General features: G+C 42.1%; 1 protein-coding gene across 12 annotated transcripts in view; it reads right to left on the bottom strand.

Moving 5' to 3' along the window:
• Positions 1-19,658, bottom strand: part of HERC1 (HECT and RLD domain containing E3 ubiquitin protein ligase family member 1) — a 136,336-nt gene that overhangs the window by 108,783 nt on the left and 7,895 nt on the right. For 9 of the 12 annotated variants that reach the window (XM_074837963.1, XM_074837967.1, XM_074837974.1 and 6 more), the window contains exon 1: positions 1,307-1,470. The exons of 1 other annotated variant lie outside the window; for it this stretch is intronic. The gene's annotated coding sequence lies outside the window, so the exon portion shown is untranslated. Of the gene's footprint in view, positions 1-1,306; positions 1,472-19,658 lie in introns of those variants that run through there. 2 more of the 12 variants (XM_074837976.1, XM_074837964.1) reach the window with 2 other exon arrangements.

Raw genomic sequence — 19,658 nt, 5'->3', positions numbered from 1 at the left:
ATCCTGAGATCCAAGTGCTCCACAGTCTCACATCCCTATGCGATGGGGATGATGTGGTTTATACATGGGGCCTCTAACAAGGAGCACTAAATTCAGTAGGTGTAAATTTACAGCTTTGAGTTTTTGTTATAAAGTAACAGCACAGAACACTTTGCTAAACTACAAATCTGATCAAGCTCATGACACAGTATGCATGTATATATACATAGACAGGTATCTATGTTACATGTATCCATGCATATAGAGCACATGGTCCCAGCTACAGCAAATTAAACAGCCCATGAAGCAACAATCAGCTTAGATATGTCACATGAAGAACAGGTCTAAAACAACGATGATGATGTTTCACCAACTGCACATAAACCTCTCCTATGTACACTGCGAAAGAGCTTAACAACATGGTTCTGTCCCTAAAAAAACATGAAAAGCAGCTTGTATACAGTAAGTTCTAAAAGAAATTAACCGTATACAGTTTTTTTTAAAAAAACACCACCACCAAAAAAGCCCCACCACCTGCTAGGACATCATTTTAGAATACAAAATAAATCATCTCTAAGTTAAAGTACACACATAATTTTCCAGTACTGCAAGTGAGAGCCAGCAAATAAGCCATGGGGAGACGATGCAATTCAGCTGACAGGTCTAGAGGAACACCTATAGCCATGCACACAGTTGATAAAGGCCAACATAACAAATTTCAGACAGAATTTTACGACAGCAGCCAGAGATACATTTAACTCCAGGGAAGAACGCACGGCCATGCCACAACGGCATTCAGTGAGGCTCAAGGGGAAAAGCACAGGCTCCGAGGATCGCACACGCAGATCTTGTATAGTTTATACTGCTTTGAAGAGATACAAAAAGCCCCCTCCTCCCCTCCCTACAAAGGAAGAAGAGCTGCCGGACGCCGGTCGTTCTCTCACCCCCAGCAACAGGGCACTGCCATCTGACCGGCCCCACCTGCCTCCCCCTTCTCTCCATCCCCGCCCGCACCTTCCCCCCTTCCCAGGCGCCCGTGGCCAGAGCTGCGGCCTCGCCGCCCTGCGCCCCCCCAACCCCTCGGCGGCGGCACAGGGGGTGCAGCCTCCCCCGCATGACAAGGCGGGGGGCCGTGCCGGGGTGCGGCGGGGCCCCAGCTGCTCCCCCCCCGCCCGCGGCCGCGCCCCTGAGGCGCCGGGTTGTTTAGGTGGGGAGCGACGCTGAGGAGAACCCCCCCTCCCCCGCCCCCGCCGGGCTCGCTCAGGCCTCCCGCCCCTGTCCCCACCGGCGGCCGGGGCTCGCCAGCCCCCCGCGGCCGGGCGCTCACCAGGCAGCGGGGGGGAGGCGGCGGGCCTTAGTCCGGGTCTTCCGCGGGGCTGGGGCGAGCGGCGAGTCCCCGCCGGGAGCCGCGTCCTCTCCTGCGGCAGCAACGGCGACGGCGGCTTGTCAAAGAGAAAACATGACGCGGGCGGGGAGGGGGAGGGCGGCGGCGAGATCTCGCGGGGCTGCCGCGCCGCTCTCGCGAGGCGCCGGCCGCTCCCCGCCTCCGCGCGCAGGGCAGCGCGCGAGCCTCCGGCCGCGGGAAAGCGGGGCGGGCGGGAGGGCCGCCGCAGCCCCTGGCCCAGCCGCAGGGCCGCCCTGCCGGCCGCAGGGCCTCCGCTCCCCGGCGGGCCGAGCTGCAGAGGGCAGCTGCCGGGCCGGGCGCGGAGCACAGCGCCTCAGCACGGCGCCTCAGCCCGGCGCGGCCCGCAGCAGCCCACCCCGCGGCGGGCAGGTGTGCCGGCAGCACCAGGGCGGCGGGGCTGCACCGCCCGCGCCTGTGGCTGAGCCTACGGGAGCCTGGTGAGGCGAAGAGGCTCCCTTGGGGCCATGAGGGACCCTGTGGCGAGAGCTGTGGAGACCGCGGGAGCCAGCCATCAGCGTGCGGGAGAGAGGAGCCCCAAACCCATCACACGGGGCAGGGCCGCAGCAGGGGCAGCACTGCAGCGGGGACGGCTCTTCCTCAGAGTGGAACCAGGCTGCTGGCACTGGGCATTAAAACATCCCCAAAACGCTTTATTTGGTCTCCTAAAGCACAAGGAATTTGAGTAAAAGCGTCTAAAAGAGGTTAGGGGAGTGAAATGCCCCACTTAGATGAGGGTACTGATCAGAGAGATGTATTGGAAAGTCAGTGAAAGGAAGAGAAAGGAATGCTGTATGCAGGGATAGAAAGTGTGCAGAAAAGGCAGAACTGGTTACATCAGTGGACAAGCAGGAGCATACTGAACAAGAAAGCTTTGGCTTAAACAAAATGAACAGGATAACAACAACAAGAAGTCAAAGTGTCACTGAGGATTGAAATTCTGGGTCTAAAATAGGAAAGGTATACTCTCAAGACTGAATTACTGGCCAAGATGGCGGCAGCAACAATGACATGTAAGATCATCAAGGCCACACTGGCAAGAAACAAAACAATGAGAAATTTCAGTTATACCCACATCAACTGGTTATGGTCCATACAATGGCAGGGATGTCATGAGTGAATTAATAAACATTGTTAATGACTTTCATTAAATAAACGGGAAAACTGACCAGTGAGAGAAAAACTTCTGTGCAAGGAGCAATTGCATAAGTTTGGACACATCAGCCCAACGTAGGAATATAATGGAAGTTTACAGAGATTGGTGACATGAAATAGGTGAACAGGGAACAATTGTTTATTGTCTCTTCCAGTAGAAGAGCTAGAGGCTAACAAGTGGAACTAGTAGATGTCAAATTCAGAACAAGCGAAAGAGCAATTATTTCTTCATACACACATAAATTAAGCTGTAGAACACCTTGCTGCAGGACACTATGTAGCAAAGGCTTACCTGGACTCAAAAAGGGATCAGAGAAAAACAAGAAAGAAAAAAAATCCATCACAGATTACCAAAGGCATCTCCTCAGTGCCCTGACCCACAAACCGCTGAAGGCCACAGAGTATCTGGCCTCTGTGCCTCTCTTGCCTTTTCTTCCCTAAGCATCGGCTGATGGCTGTCAGACACATGGCCCCGATGGACCCCTGTTCCCATCCTTACATCCTTGTCCTACAGACCATCCTTACTGCATCTCCTCAGTGTAATCTCCCCTCTCAGCCCAAAGCACATACCCTTAATAGTTTATTCTGAGGTATAAAGCAGGTAGGGGATTTACTAAGGGTAGAGCTCAGCTCCCTGGAGAGGGCACTTCATGACACAAGCTCCAACCAAAATTAGATCAGATGACACTGGCAACAATAGCAGATCCCAGCTATTCACAGCTCTTTATTCTGTCTCCCTAAAAGGTTACTCATGGATTCATAATTCTTTCCAGCAGAATAAAATCCAAATGCCTTACTTTGAAAATAGTTTTGACCCAACCAAGCTAAAAAACACAGACCAAAAAAAGTCTCCATTAGCAACTTACCCATGTTATATCAACCCACAGAACAATGGTCAAGACAACCCATTTTTGTTCAAGAAGTCTTAAGTTTTCTTAGTTTTGTACTCCTAATTGCACCAGCTCATCTTGTGTCTAAAGCCACAGACAAACTCTGCTGTGAATCAGCAGCTTCTTTGTTGATGAGACCACCTGTGCAAACAAACGCCACCAAAAATGGGGTAAATTATAAAAACAGTTTAAAGCATTCTTTAAGTATTTAAAATATGCCAGATAAGGGATGCTGTCTAAGAAGTAAACTTAAATTCAACAGATACATCAAACTACATTCAATTCAGAAATGTCCAACAAATCCGCCGTTCCACAGAACAGAAAGCAGAACAGACACACTAAGCAGTGCTCTTCAACATGCAAACATGCCCCACACCCACATACTTAACGTTAACCACAGCATGAAGACAAACCTTATCATTAACTGCAGGTTTTTATGGCTTGCAGGCTCCACCAGCAACCGAGTGTTGTACAATTCTCAAGGAATTTCTTAGGTTTGCAAATGTTTAATGTTTTAAAGTTGCGTACACTTAAATATTAAGTTCATAAAGCTGCATGGTCTTCTTGTTTTGTTTCTCAAGTCTTAACACAGCCCATCAATCACCTTGCAATACCTAGAGTCTAGAACTTTTATCTTGCAATTTGGCTATATGCAGATGTATCTGTTTCCACAGAGGCTCATCTGATCTCAGAGTCCAAGCTACACTGGAGACATTATGCAGTCACTCTCCAGACTGGGACCTAAGGTGCCAAAAACATGAGAAGAATGAAGGAAGCAAATTAATAGTACTGTTCCAAATCAAAGATCTTCCTATCATTTTAGAATATATATATTTTTAAACATACATGATGACTAGGGTATAGACTGTTGTAATCAAAGTACATAATTCTCCAAGACATCTTGAAAATCTTTGCCATGTAATTTCCAAACATTACTGTTGCGAAATAGCATACTGCCAACTAAAGGTGGGGGTAAGAGGGACAACAACAGAAAAAAAAGAAGAACGCAGTTCGGCGCACACAACCTTCCTAAGGTTTTCAACCCATAGAATGCTGCCAACATCCCAAAGGAGCACTGCAATTTATCGCTTTGAATTCTCTCATGAGGCTTGTTTACTAGATAGCAACTGTAAACATTTGGTATTGACCACAGTCTTTGATAAGTCTCAAATGGCATCTAGAAGTCAAGTGCCTTCCCCAATTTCTCTGAGAGTCCAGGAGGGCTCTTTTAGAGCTGGAGCCCCCACTCACTGGGGGCTACACTACCTGAGCTACTGTCTGCACTTACAGCCAGCTGGCACTCGGCACCTCCCTGACTCAAAGAAAACCCTGGATGGCAAGTGATGCAGGATGAGGAGGCCTATTCTATCTCACTGTACTAAGCAGGCAAGTATTGTCAGAATTCCCGAGAACCCAAATGAAGCCAACAGCATCCCAGACTACAGAAATACCAGCAGGTCTAAAAATAAGGGGATCAAGATCTACATTTTCTCTGGCATTGCCTATGGCTGTCACTAGAAATCAGCCACCTCATTTGAGAGTCAAACTATCCTTAAACGAAAACATAGCACTTCCATTCTTTGGAAATTGCAGGGGCTCCTGAAACTCTTATGGGCACCCTCAGGACCCATCAGAGGAAAGATCAGCCCTCCAGCCACCTGCAGCTACGTATTAACAAGGCAAAAATAACAAAAAAGATTTAATAGATTTTTATGGAAGAACCCCAGACATAGGCCAGGAAAACCTGAATCACGGCTTCTCAGTGGGCAACATCATTCATCCTCTCCCCCTCCTTCACAGCAGGCATAAACAGAAGTCTTCAAAACCTACAGATTTCTAAAGTTCAGCAGGTAATACCCCTGACTGCAGGATATTCATGTTCAACTTCTATTTCCAAGACAGTCTCCATCTTAGCTTCAAAGCACAGAGAAAGGCCAGGAGAAAGCCCATATGATCATGCAGGTTTCAAGGGAAAGGAGGCTATAGGTACTGCCTCCATTAGCTCTATGCTCCCACCTCTTTTTTAAAACAGAAATAATCCCTCCTGATGACTGCATATCTCTCAAGTCCCACCCCCCTGGCTTTCCTCCTTCTCAGCTTCACATGGACCAAGGCAGATTCCTTCTAGCATTCAGCTCTACAAGACCTGTTTTACATCAGCGATTTCCTATTATTTTATATGAGTTGCTGCATTATTTATTAGCTTTAAATGTATTGTTATGTAATCCCATCAAATGTACTTTTAATTTTAGGCAATGATGAGAAAGGTATGATAATGAAAGAACAATGCGCACTTTAACATGAAGTCTTTCTTTTTCTAAAACTGTTGGTAATTATCCTTTATTTTTAGTAACCACATTTAACTCTTTATCCTCTTTTGATCCAGACATTATACGAGGGCTATGACCAATTCCACTCTCACTGTTTTTGTAAGATCTTTTTTGTAATGCAGGACCCAATATTCAGCATCAGACTATGCTATTTATCTAGGGCTTGTTCTTAACTACTTCTCCACAATGCAGGATAATTTTGGATCATTACAGAAAATCAGATTTATAGATGAAATCTCTTAATTAACTGTGTTTTGCTTTTACTGACATTTTTTCCAGCAGACGCTGCTAACATCAGCATGCCTTGCTGTTGTCATGGCAATGAAAGGAGTCTATATGGTTTGGGATGTGACTCAGAAATCATTTTATACAGAAATGGGACAACAATTAGAATAATGGACATTGGATGTTTCTGTGCCACCAGTTAATAAATGGTGAACGCGAAAAAAAGAAAGAGCCCAAACCAGCAACAAAAGACATTAAACAAACTCCTCAATTGGATGCAAGACACCAAACCACTACTTGTGACCCCATCTTGCAACTAGGGCTACGTGGGTAAAACTTTGTCATTCTCAACTGTTATTAAGATCACAGCACAGTTACTTAACTAGACGAGGACCCAGATTTGCCCAAATAAATGCAGCTTTTCATGTTCAGAAATACATGAGAAGAGTCTTGCACTGTATACTCACACCGATAAAGACAGGTCTTGAAACAATCATTTCTCTATGAGGGCTCATTCAAAGGCAAGACCAATGAGTTCACAATTTACACGAGGCAAAAGAAAAAGAAAAATATTTCAGAGAAGCAAGTTTACCAATTAAAAGATAAGGAAAGGAGCTCGTGTCAGTCACTGATCAGGTGTGGAAGAAGCAGTTGCAAACACTAAGAAACATGACTAAAGTCAGCCTACGCCAATCTATGAAGTGTCTGGAAAAACTGACTGCCAGGCTAAAAATACCATTCACCTATGTCTTCTATATGTTACTCATCACAACACTAGCTCCTTTCCTGTGGATCCAAGGTATATGAGGGGAGCTGTTATTAGAACATTTTGCCTGTGCAGGGATGCCAAATGTGGAGGCACTGAAATATATGCATCTGTGTCAGTCACTAATTTAATCTTCTGAGTCATGTTCTGGAGTGACAGTTCTTCTGCATGACACTTCCTGTTCATATCAAGCTGAGCCATACTAACTGTTATTTATTAGAAAGCAATCTAAAGCCACATCCACATGGCCAGCTGGCTCTTACCCCAGTACAAATCATCAGTGCCACATAATCAGCACCTTCAGAGATCAGGATTGCAGGTGGCTGTGTCACTTCCCTTCTTTTACTGTTGGATCCCAACACACTGCGAAATGCAGGAACCAGTCTGAAGTAACCTCAAATTTAAGATCCGATTCAATCCACCACCATCTCTCCCTTTCTTTAGCTAGTTGATAACTTTTTCAAATTGTTATAAGCCAGTCTGGGTGAAACAGTGTTCTGCACCTCAAAAATGCCCTTGGCCAGGCCAAAACAGCAAACATGCCCAAGAACAAATGGGAAAAACACATGGGAAACAGAAGGGGTTTGCACTGGAAGACAACGAATGAGACTATAAAGGGGAAAATAAAAGCATTATACATGAACAACTAAGTAACAACTAAATTCATACACAAGACCAATTCCAAACTAAGCTATGCATGGGTACAAAACATTTTGAGCATATATAGCAAGAAGGTTATTAGAACTTTAAAAGGATCAGTAATTCACATTAGCTCACTATGATAGCATCCAGTGCACAGCCAAAGCGCAGCTTAAATATTGTGTCATAATAATAATTATATGCATAAAGATATTACAAAGAGTGAAACAACAAATAACCCGTGGTCAAAGTAGCATTCATAGGATTGTCACTCCCCAGCTGTACTCTTACCAGTTGTTCAGAATACCTTTAGGGCCTTATGAGTGAGTTTTGGTCCTCTGCTTTCTTTTAAGAACCACTGTTGAACAATCCTGCAGTTGTGTCCCCACTTCATATCCCTTCAGCAATACAGTTAGGAAAAGTACTTGTCACAATTGCTTCCCCTGCACTGTAGCCTTTCCTACTCCGTGAGCAAGGCAAACCAAGACCTCTGGACAGAAAAATTGAAAAGAGACAACACAGAGCTCTAACATCACCTTTGTGCTTACTACTGGAACATGCAGATGCAAACAGATGGAGACTAGTTGTCCCTTTGCATTCAAAGTGGAGAAGTTACCCAGCTGCCATGGCCCTGGAGCAACAGAAGCAAACAGACTGGTTAGTCTTGGCAGGACATAGGGGGATGTACTGGAGGACTGCCAGATATAGTACGCAAGAGATGTGTGCCTGTACACATTAGCTTAATGCACAGTAAACTCACTGCTGTTCCAAAAAGCAGCAGCCACAGTATTTCACGAGTTAATATTTACGAAGAGTTGCATCATATAAAATTGGACTCAGTAGCAAAATAACGCTTGAGCTGTTCCCAGCAAGCTCTAGTGTTCTGTTTTGCTTAAAGGAAATTCTAGAGAGGTGAAAAATTTAAGGAATAAAGATTAAAGTTTATGCAGTCATAAGCACAGCACTGATCCAGTCTCTATTTTCAGAAGGAGAAAGAAATAATAATTAGTTTAGAGGGCTTCAGTTAAGCAGAAAGCTTCCATTTTTTCCATTGAGGCCACCCGACCTTGAGTAAGTCCCCTTCCTATTTATTCCTCTCTGATACTAGCATAATGCCACTAGTTAGATGTATACCTTGTTTTCACATAGCTTTAATCTTTTTGCACAAATGCAAAATATTACTGTACTTTACCATAATTGTTCCATGCAAGATGCTATGTGTGATTTCTTTCAGCAAGAGGCATTTAGTTTTGTAAGTCAGAATAGAGCATCAATGTTATAAAAGTCACTAATAAATATTAAGCCTAGGAAAAGCACTTTATTCTGCAAAGAAAACAATCACAGTTATACAGATGCATAAAAATGGTAAAGCTATTATCAAAACTAAGCACATTCAGAGACCACGGTTACACACTATACTCAGGTAATTGCATCACATGAAGCCTGAAGGTCTGAAAGATACTGTAAAACATCTTGTCTGTACAGCATATTCTAACGCATTGGACTTCTTCCACTTTCTCTTGGAGATAATTCCTCAGATAAAAAAAGATTTTCCCAAAAAGTCTTTTCTGGGAAAAAAAAAAAATCACCCCTCTATTTTCTTCCCAGAATTCCTCTTTCTGAACTTCAGCTACAAAAGCAATTCCTCTTTCTGAGTTTATCATCTTTTTCAACTCTGACAGCTATGTCACTTCCTTGCTAATGCTCCATTCCACCAATTCACTAAGCTATATTTTTCTTCCTCTTTTCCTATTAGTTATTCTCCCAGTCCCCTAACTTTTTTTTAAGTGACTTTTCTTTGGCTTTTGCCAGTTCATTGGTATTTTTCTAGTCTTTAACTGGAAGTGAATATTCTAACTGTTGTCTGAAAGCTGTACAATGAGGAATTATCCTTCTGCTTTCGTGAATCAATGACTACTCTGTAAGGCTAAAAGCAGTTTTTCTCTTCCCATTGTTTTCATGTTTCCTCTCATTTCATTTGTTCTTGCATTCAATTTCTTCCAGCAAACACCACAACACAAATAATACCCTCCCACACCTTTCACTTTGAGATCTCAAAATGTTTTTCAAAAGGAATCATCCTCCCCTTAAATGGGGAAAACACAAGGTATAAATAGGGTAATTATCTCATCCCAGTATTTCTAGCACAGGTTGTGTTCTAGTTCAGCATGTTACCTAATATTCTACTTTTACAAGAAAACCCCTGCTCATACTGGTCTTTCTGAAAAGAGACTGGTAAAGTTCAAGCATTGCTTTTTTCTGTCCCATGGGGCTTCTTGGGCTGCTACCACCACAGTACCTTGCTGCTGCTGGGGAAAGAAAATGCCCACTCACAAGAGAGACATGGAAATATACAGGTCACTTTCAAAATGAATACTGGAAAGAAATCTTTCACATGGAACACTATCAACATTTCAAAGAGGTAAAAAATGAAGCCTAGACAGATGAAGCAACTTTTCCAAGGCTATTCTGGAGTTTCAGGGTATAACTCGAAGCAGAGCCAGGAATACGGCTCCAGTCTCCACAACCCAATACCAGGGTTTAACCCAAAAGCCCAGATGTCCTGCCCACAGGCATCTGGATTTGTATGTGCTGTGAAGTCTTGGACTTGACAGACAGAATCACAGAATCACAGAGCAACCAACAGACATTTCCTCTTTGCCATAGTTAATTCAGCCCCAAATCATCCAGAAAAAAGATGAACTAAAACATTTATATTGTGAAACAGTAATAACCACTTCAGCCAATTAACAAGTTCGTAAAAGACCAATACAGCTGTGCTGATTAGGGGGTGATCTTGCCTGTCCCAACCTATTTATGCTGGTAAATGACAAGGATTGATGCCACTGGCATCAGTACAGAGGCACAAATTTCCATCTTCTGTTCTTGCACTATTGGTTAAAGGCACATGGCTCTCTTTATAACTGCACTTACTAACAACACCCCCCACGCCCCCACCCCCAACAAAACCCACCCAGCCCTAGAATCAGACAGGCAACAATCTGAAGTCAAGACGAGCCTTAGCATGCGCAACTGGAAGATATTATTTCAGTTTTTAAATATTAAATGAAAAAAAAATGGTTTTCTGGAACTGGTCACATAGCTAACTGCAGCTATTTCTAATTTGTCCTGAATCATCCAAATTAAAGAATTAACTCAAGCCTGAATAATCATCCAACTGAGAAAAACGTCAGAAATTGAGCCAGGAACGTGGCTTCTGAAAAGTTAGTTGAGGTGCATTTCTGGGGGGCTTGGGGTGGGGGTTAAGTGTTTTTGGTCTTCTGTGTGTTATGGATGTACAGCAAATGCACATTTGGGTGGTTCATAATAATGGGTTTGGGACAGGAAAAGCCAAAGGGACAATTTTCTGTGGATGTGCCTTGGAGAGGAAGAACACATGCTCTGAAAAATATATTCTGTCCACTTAGCTAAGGATGTTAAATTGCCATACCTGCTCATGATGGGTGATGCTTTTTGAAGTATATGACCAGAGAGCAGAAATGTTCTGTCAGGCTATGAGAGAGGAGCAAGGAGGAAGTAGCAAGAAGCCAGTTGATACACTGTGGCAAACTCCTGAACACAGGCTACTTCATGGCAGAGACATTTTTTCCCCAATTTTTCTAGAAGCGAATAACCCAATAAAATGTTATCATAAACATTAAGTGGGTTTAGCAAGTGAAACTATTCGTTCTTTAATTGTACCTTCTCTTGCAAGAAGCATCTACTTGGTCACACATTGAGGATTTGGTATAACCTGTCCCCATGCCCAAACGCTGTGCTAAGAGGCAAACACATATGGCTACACTCCATTTGATCCTCCTCCTCACCCATCCCTCAGCAATCAGCTGATTACTGAACAGGTTTTTCTTGCTGTTATTTTTAATTCCCTCAAGCCGCCTATTTTTCCTTCTTGCCAAACAGCAGTATTCAGCTTCTGAAAGGCCCTGAATAGCTGCTGGCTGGGATGCAGGCCCTGAAGGTGAGAGAGGCAAGGCGTACAGCACAGCACCAGCCACGGGCACCAGAGCAGTCCAGGCTGTGCAGCAGGCGGTGAGCGGGCAGGTGAGAGGGCCCAGCCATCCCACACAGCCTACACACTGCCTGGTCAAACATCCTTACATGCCATTTTATGGCCTATCTGCATACTGGCCCACTTGCCCCCATCCTTACCCACCCTTCCCACTTCTAGGCAGATTTCAGAGACATACTTCTGAACAGTACATAGGGTTCAGTGGGAACTAGTTCTCGTGACAGTTTTTCCTTCAACTCATGGGGACAAGCTGCTCATCCCAGGGGGATTCAGCCACTCTCAAATTTCCCATCTCATTCTAGAGTGAAATCTCAGCGAAAGTACTGACCAGATTCAGTGTGCTAAAACCAGAGCCACAGTCTATCTTTGGAGCCTGTCCCCTCATATCAGATCTCACCAGCAGCTGCAGCAATGCGCACTTGATCAATGCAGCTTCCATTGGAAGAGTACAGCTATGGTGGAAGGTTTCATCAAATACAAGCTGAACACAACTAGAAGAGGTTCTTAATTTTGTGTGATGTTTGGCTTTAAATGTTGCTATAAACATAGATGTAACAATAATAAAAATTTTAAAAGAATGCACAGATTCCACAAGGAAAATTATAAAAACAGATAGGAGTTGGTAGAACTATTAAAAAAAAGGCAAAGTAAAAAAAGAGCAAGACAAATACACAACAACTAATTCAGTTATAATCCCATCCTACATTTACTTTTGAATTTTCTCCAAATTCAAGACCTTAAGCTCTACGTAGATAGTGCTAAATCCATTTAATTACATTATCACACAGAAAATAGCGTTAAAAACCTTTCCTCTTCCCAGGAGCAGTGCACAACACCTTACTTGTAGTAGCTTCCTGTATTTTTTTGTTTAACAAAAGCCTGGGATTCTTCTCAGAGAAAAAAAAGTACAAAATAAATTAAAAGTCTGCTTTGAAATGAAAATATAGCAATGTTTGGCTAGATGAATAGAAGGCTCTGTCCACTGCACTGAAAGGGCTGCAAAGGGCACCCTATTTAACCAAGCTAGTGTCCTGAGGAACAGTCCATCAATACATCCTCCGGGTAATTTGCAGACTTGGGATGGGATGCAAGTTAACCCCATCTGAACTTTCTGGACACTATTTCTGTACTTGGAATGCTAATAAATAAAATACTCTGTGCATAAAGCAACTCACAGGTGTGGAATGTCATTTTGGTTTTTTTACAAATTCCAAGAACTCAGCAAAAAAACCAAAGCTCTCCCTTCAACCTGTTTTCTTAGAATATTCAGCGTAACTTGTCATAGGGTTACATTTCTCTAGAAAATGTCACTCTTAAAGCTCCAGCATTCCAACAGTTCAACACACCATTCTGATGTTTCCCTTAAGCTGTATCACCTGGAGAAATGTTTAGGTATTTTCAAGCCCTCACCCTCGAGGAAACTGTTATGACATCAGTTTGCAGTTAAGTCACCAGATGTACTGTCATTCACATTCAAACTGCAAGAGACTAGTTCTGCAGGCTAAAATTGCAGTTTTGATCAGTGACCGAAAAAATAAGTTTTTACAATAAATATAACATAAATATTCACAGAATCCCAAGTATGAAATTCTACCAGAGGAAGATGGTTTGCAGTAAACTCAACAAAACCTCAGATCTATGCTGCCTGTTTCAGAGCCTGAATACCATCATCTTGAGACACACACAGAGAACACAAGACACTCTCTAATACACCATGACATTTTTCAATAAATTCTCCTCCTTTAAAATTCTCTGTATACCTTCTGGATTTCTCTCTCTCTCATTCCTATTTCTGAAATCCTTCATTTAAATGAATACTAGAGAAACCTCATCAATTCTTGATTTTTGGGATCCAAGCAAAGAACAGCCTCTAATTCCTGTGAACAGTTTAGTTCAGTGTGTTATGAACTAAATACAGAATACATTTTACATTATGCAGCACCCTCCAAACTTCAGTAAGGAAGTTTTATTAAAGACAGAAATTAACCCCCGTAGTTTGCAAGAAGGTCCAGCATTGCCCTACTGGAATTAAATAAGATCTCAGGGAAGTTATAAAATACTGGGGCTCATTTTAAGTTTTTAGTCCTTAAAAAATAAAGGTATACAATTAGCTGCAACAGTTGAATATAGCCTTGAAACATTCTTTAACATTAATAACCACAGCATCTTGTCATTTGTCAACAGAAAATGCTAACATAGTAGTGCAAATATAGAACAGCTGCATTCAGTACTGTATTCATATGTGATTTTTTTCTTTCAACTGATCAACACTGCATCCACTAAAAATGTCATTAAACTCTTTTTCAGCTCAAGAGCAAGAGAGACTGTTTTTTCCCCAGCTTAGTTGTGTCTATCCCTCGTACAGTGTGTTGTCAACTACAAACAATGGAAATGACAAAGAAAAATGATCCGTTCCGGTGATTAAGTGCATGGGAGAATCCATGACCTTCAGTTAAACTAAACTGGTTCAATAATGTGGATAATATTCAAAATTATCGTTTTCCTTTTTCCTTCTATAAAAGGATTAGGTAAACAGGGCAATTTAATTTATTCAGATTATGTTGTGACTCAGCAGTTTTGATTAAACTTTTTACAAAAGCTTTCTGTGTAAGGTTTCTTCATTTTCTTACTCTGAAGATTTATCTTAATTTTTAAAATACAGCCCTGTTTATGCTGCACATAAGCAATCACAGAAATTATTGAGTAGCTTCTAACATGGAGAAGATAAATCAAAGACAACACAATAATATAGTACTGATGAAACATTTTCTTTTCCTCCATATTTAAATAACCAGAGTGACAAAAGGAAACATTAAAAGGGTGAAGAAAGCAGCAAAAGGGACAGAAAAATTCTGAAGGAAGCATTTTTTGAATGAGCTTAGAAATTCAGTAGGTCAGTTGCCTTTTCCAGCTGAAGCACTCAATAAGTTCACACTCTCTGCTCTCACATGTAGAGTTTATCATACTGATGTACAATTAGATACCCGGTGTGCCAGCCTTTGAAGTGAGGCAGAGGCTTTAAGATCCTTTTTGGTCACACTCCCACATTCATATTTCAGAGCGAGGTTATGCAGTGTTGAATACTGGTGCTAGGATCAAAGTCCAAGCTACAGAATTAAACGTACTAACAAAACAAGTACCAGGATGGCTAGTTTCAGCATGGTGACATGGGAATGACAGCAGACATCTCTTTTCTGTTGCTATGGGGTGTCACAGAAATAAAAGTTCCTGCTGTATTAGAAGGTACCAACCAGGAACATGCCTCAGGACAGCAGAGGAGCTCACACCCACTGCCACCACCTCCACCTCCCTAAACTTTGCTCCCCTCACTATGCAATAGTGACCCTTCCCCACCTCTCCCAGCTTCTCCTCTGTGTCATTCCCCTGCCCCCCTCATCCACAACCCTTTCTCTCCTTTTTAAGTACATTGTCCAATTTCTTCTTATGTCCATCCACATCTGAACCAGCCCACCTGCACTGCGCTGCAAGGCCAGCCAGCCTGCAAATACACTTTATTCCAGTTGGCCCCCGCTCAGTATACACAATATGATCGGTCTGGCAGCCACTGCCTTCCACTGTTGTTTAGGCCTGGCATGGAGGAAGTCTAGTGGAACACTGTGTGATCCAGCCGCTTGAAAATGCAACGTGTCCCAATTCCATGCTAGTTAATGTTAGCCTCAAGCAGAGGAGAGGCTCCACCATCAAGCGGGTATAAAAGAGAAGATGAGGGAAGCACAGGAATGAGTTAGCTTGGTATGTTGCCTGCAGTATTTTCAATGCCTGAAGTATAATAACCTGCCCACCATCATTCACAAGCCTCCTGTAGGACGTATAACTGTACAGAACAGAGAGAAATCTATTTTAACACTTGGAGATGCCACTTCAAGAAATGTCCTTAGCTCTATCTTCTATGTAACAGGTGTCTTAAGAAGCATACACCAAGGACCAAAAGAATTAGAACCAAAACTGATGTCACCTTTTCATGCAGCAGTTGAATAAAACAATATAAAATAATGTTATTGCTTACGTACTGCTGGAAAAATGATTTGTAAAGTTCATGACTGAAAATAATAAAAAAGTAGTCATTTAAGTTGGTCACAGTTTATAAGGGATGCAACAGTCATGATCCAACTACCTGAAAGCAGCAAGGCAGTTAAAGCAACATGGACAACACTTTCAATCATGTTTGCACACTTCACGTAAGGGTGTCCTCCTTGAGACAAAAGCTGAAATGCTACCGTGAAAACTAACAATCAACACTACAGGAAGGTAATTCAGAAGTAGTATTTGCAGCAGCAGTTTTCCAGCAAGATGACTTGGGACATGAGGATTGAGAATGCTGTCACCAACAGAGGAAAATCCAGCTCAGACTATTCTTACACTGCTGCTAGATTTGAGGAGCACCATCACTGCAGACATGACTGCACAGTAACAGAACACAAGTCTACAGCCGCTGCCTCACAAAAATTTCCATCTATGACTTTAAAGCATTAATAAAAAGGGAGAATGTAACTTGAAAGAGATGGTAGCCTGAAGAAACATTCTCGCCTCCAGATTTCAAAGGAAGCACGTAACCCACAATCCTTTAACACTGACCAATTTTTATAAATACTCTGGCATGAATAGTGAAATAAATAATGATCACCTACACCATGCCTGTCTTAGACAGAAGTATAGTCACAGTGGCCTGGGCAAAGAAGCAGTTCCCTGACAATACATACTTATCATGGTTTAAACCCGACCAGCAGCCAAACACCATCCAGCCACTCGCTCACCCTCCCCCACCCCCAAGGAACGGGGGAGAAAGTTGGAGAGGTAAGGGTAAGGACACTCACAGGTTGAGATAAAAACAATTTAATCACAGAAATAAAATAAAATTAAAACAACAATGATAATAATAATAGCAATAATAGAAAATACAAACGTGTAATGCACAGTGTGATTGCTCACCAGCTGCTGACCAATCCCCAGCCCATTCCTGGCTAGTGATCCCAGAGAAGAGAGAATCCTGAAACCACCATCCCAAAAACCTGAGTGGAGCTTCCCCATCCACCTTATCTATATCCTGAGCATGACATTAAAAGATATGGAATATTCCACTGGCCAATTTGGGTCCGTTGTTTTGGCTGTGCTCCCTCCCAGCTTCTTGTGTACCTGCACACTGGCAGGACACAAGGAGTTGAAAAGTCCTTGATTTCTCAGCAACTAAAAACATCAGTACATTATCAACATTCTTCTCATATCAATCCCATACTGAATCCAAAACACAGCACTATTCTAGCTACTACTAAGAAGGGGGGAAAAAAGTTACCTCTATCCCAGCCAAAACCAGGACAATACTTCAACCCAGAGTTTTATCTGATTACTGGTTTTCCATTACTAGTAAGTCTTGGGGCAGAAACACTGTGACACAATGGGGACTGCTAGTGCTGCTCTCTAGCTCCCCTCTGCCAGGACATACCCTTGCACTCACACAGCCCTTTGGGTTTATTTTATGGTCCCATCCCCTACTAGGGAATTACTGGGATGAAGCTGTACCGGAGTTGAGCACTGTAGAACAGATTAGGGCATCACGCACATGGAACAGGGAGACGGTAAGGCGAAACAACAGTGAAATAACAGGGAGGGCAGGAGAGATGGTACCTGCCTGTCCATCTTTCCAGGCATGGATGTGGGGCATTAGAAGCTTCCAAGCAGTGCTCATTCCATTCCTAGCTGCTCTAACATGCCCCAGGATCAACAGCCATGCCTAAACTGAGGCAAGACAGATAGTCTACAGCAACAGACAGAGCACTGGCAGGGGCTCTTCCCTTGAAGGAGGCTGCTGAGAAGGATTTTCAGGCTTTTCAAAGAAGGCCAGGGATGCTTAGATCTTAACGGAGAGACAGAACAGCATAGGTCAGAGAGCCATTAGAAGAGCATCTGGAATAGGTGCATGATCCCATCCTTCAGAGAGCTCAAGGTCAGGCTTTTAATTCAGTTCTGAATGTTTTTCTCTATCCGAATATGATGGTTTTACAGCATGAAGAATCAGGCTGTGCTGCACAATAGTTTCACATACAAACATGACATGGGAGCATGACTACAGGACAATATAGGGCAGGAAACAAGAGACAGACATTGCATCCCATTGAAGCAGCAGGGCACATCTCAGGCATGCCAAAAGCAATTACTGAAATGGGAAACTGGCCAGCCTACCCCAGCCAACAGCTACCCTTACAAAATAGCTATAGGGCTTCTGGACAGCGGCTTCATATTGTTTCCAAGATGGGGCACCTCCAAACACACAATGTCACTTAGTATTTCAGGATACTGAATCAGAGAACAAAAATAACACCTAGCAAAGTACCAGCAGCTTCCCATAGCAGTGAATTCTGTATCTTGGCTACGAAGTGATCAGTTGCTTAACTTCTTCTCCTAAAGTTACAGTTCAGTAAGAAGTTAAGAAGATTTTAAGCCTATATTTAAAAATAAGCATGAATGTAAGTCTTTTCATGAACATTAGTGATTTTTCTGAGCAAAAACCTAGGTGACAAAAAAAAGTCAAGTTTATCAGTTTCTTGCTAATCCCTAGAGGATATTTCACACCATTGTGAAAGCTGTCCATGACTAGAAGGTGCTCAGATACCATGGTTACAGTCATGGTATGAGATTTTAAATAGAATAACAAGTTTGCTAGGTTCTTTCATGTTTTAATTAGCTAAGACATCGGAAGACCAGACAAATTTTAATTATGTTGTGTCTCTGTTCCACTGATCTTTAGCATTTGGATCAAAAGAAATCTTGACTAACATTTTGTAGCTGTACACATACTCACTCTGACGTAAACGTAACCGCCCTTAAAATCACAGTCCTATTTACATTTTACTGAATGAAAATCAGAAGTAAATGGTGTGTTACTTCCAAGGTACTTAAAAATAAGCATGTGATCAGGTGCAAACCACACACCTGGTCTGTGGTGCCTAAGAAGAGTTTAAGGAACAGGGCATATGAAAGTTCTAGTAGTCATTTAGAAAGAAAACTTGGTAAGGAAAGAAAATCTTTACTTCATGCAGTTAGAACAATACTAAGACATTAACACTACATTTCTTTTGGCTGGCAATAATTGTACATAGCTATTAAGTACAGGATTGGTTCATTAGACATAAACATTATGGAAGCTTGATTAAAAAGCAGCTGCATAACAAAAATTTATTTGAAAGTTACATAATATTTTCTAACTTTTAATAATTTTCTAATTTTTGCAAATTTGGGGTTTTCATAAACTTTTTTTAGTAAACTTCTATGTAATCTTTCGTTCCCTGGTTCTCTAGGGAGTTGATAAGCAAAGCTGCTACAAACACAAAAATGCATAAAAGACCAGGGGAAAAAAAACCACCTGCTTGAAAAAGCATTTAAACAATCTTAGTTTTCCTTTGTTACCAAATAAAACATCTTAAATGAACATTATTAAATGAACATTAATGTTGATTCAATATGGAAAACTGGCTTTTCAACTGATTCTAAGCTTCCCATAGGAATGCTGGAAGTTCATTTTGCTCAATTTCAAAACAGAGTTTCCATTTCTTCTGAGAAGTTTTACTCTATATTCTGAAGAATTAGAGCAAGTTGAATATATGTTTTGTCCAGAGACCATGCAGAAGCATGAATCCAATGTCACACTTGAGAAACAGGTCACTTAACATTTACTGTAACAAAATAAGCGTGTGTGCATACACAGTACGAGACTCCTAATTGCTCCTAATCTTATTTTCACTATTTTTTTCCTTCAAACTCAGCAACTAACACATTTTGGTTCCCATACAGATAAACAGCTTGAAATTTTAGAAAAGTTTCTTCTAATGTTAGCAACAACTACAGTACAAATTATTTTAAGAATTCAGAAACAAGCGTCCCAAATAAAAACATTCTCAACCAGACACCCTGAGGAAATTAGAACTCACTGGTGATATGCATGACCAATTCACAATGAAGACCTTTTCTAATATTGTGCACAATATAAGGCTAAACCACACTTTTTTGTCACGCATTACAAGTGTGAGCACACCACACTCATCTTACAGCTGAAGATTATTACCGTATCCAAATACACTGAGTTGTACTAATATGAAGCCTCTGATAACAACCTTTTAATAAGTCTGCGTCAGACCATTATCCTTCTTCTATATGCTGATCTGTAGCAGACTTAATTTCCCACTGACTTAATTCTTATTCAATCTTTAAAAACGTGTGAAATGTGTGC

Source organism: Strix aluco, chromosome 12 (genome assembly GCF_031877795.1).
Source record: "Strix aluco isolate bStrAlu1 chromosome 12, bStrAlu1.hap1, whole genome shotgun sequence".
Taxonomy (NCBI): Eukaryota; Metazoa; Chordata; class Aves; order Strigiformes; family Strigidae; genus Strix; species Strix aluco.
Note: the sequence above shows the minus strand (reverse complement) of the source record. Positions and strands in the feature narration are given on the sequence as shown.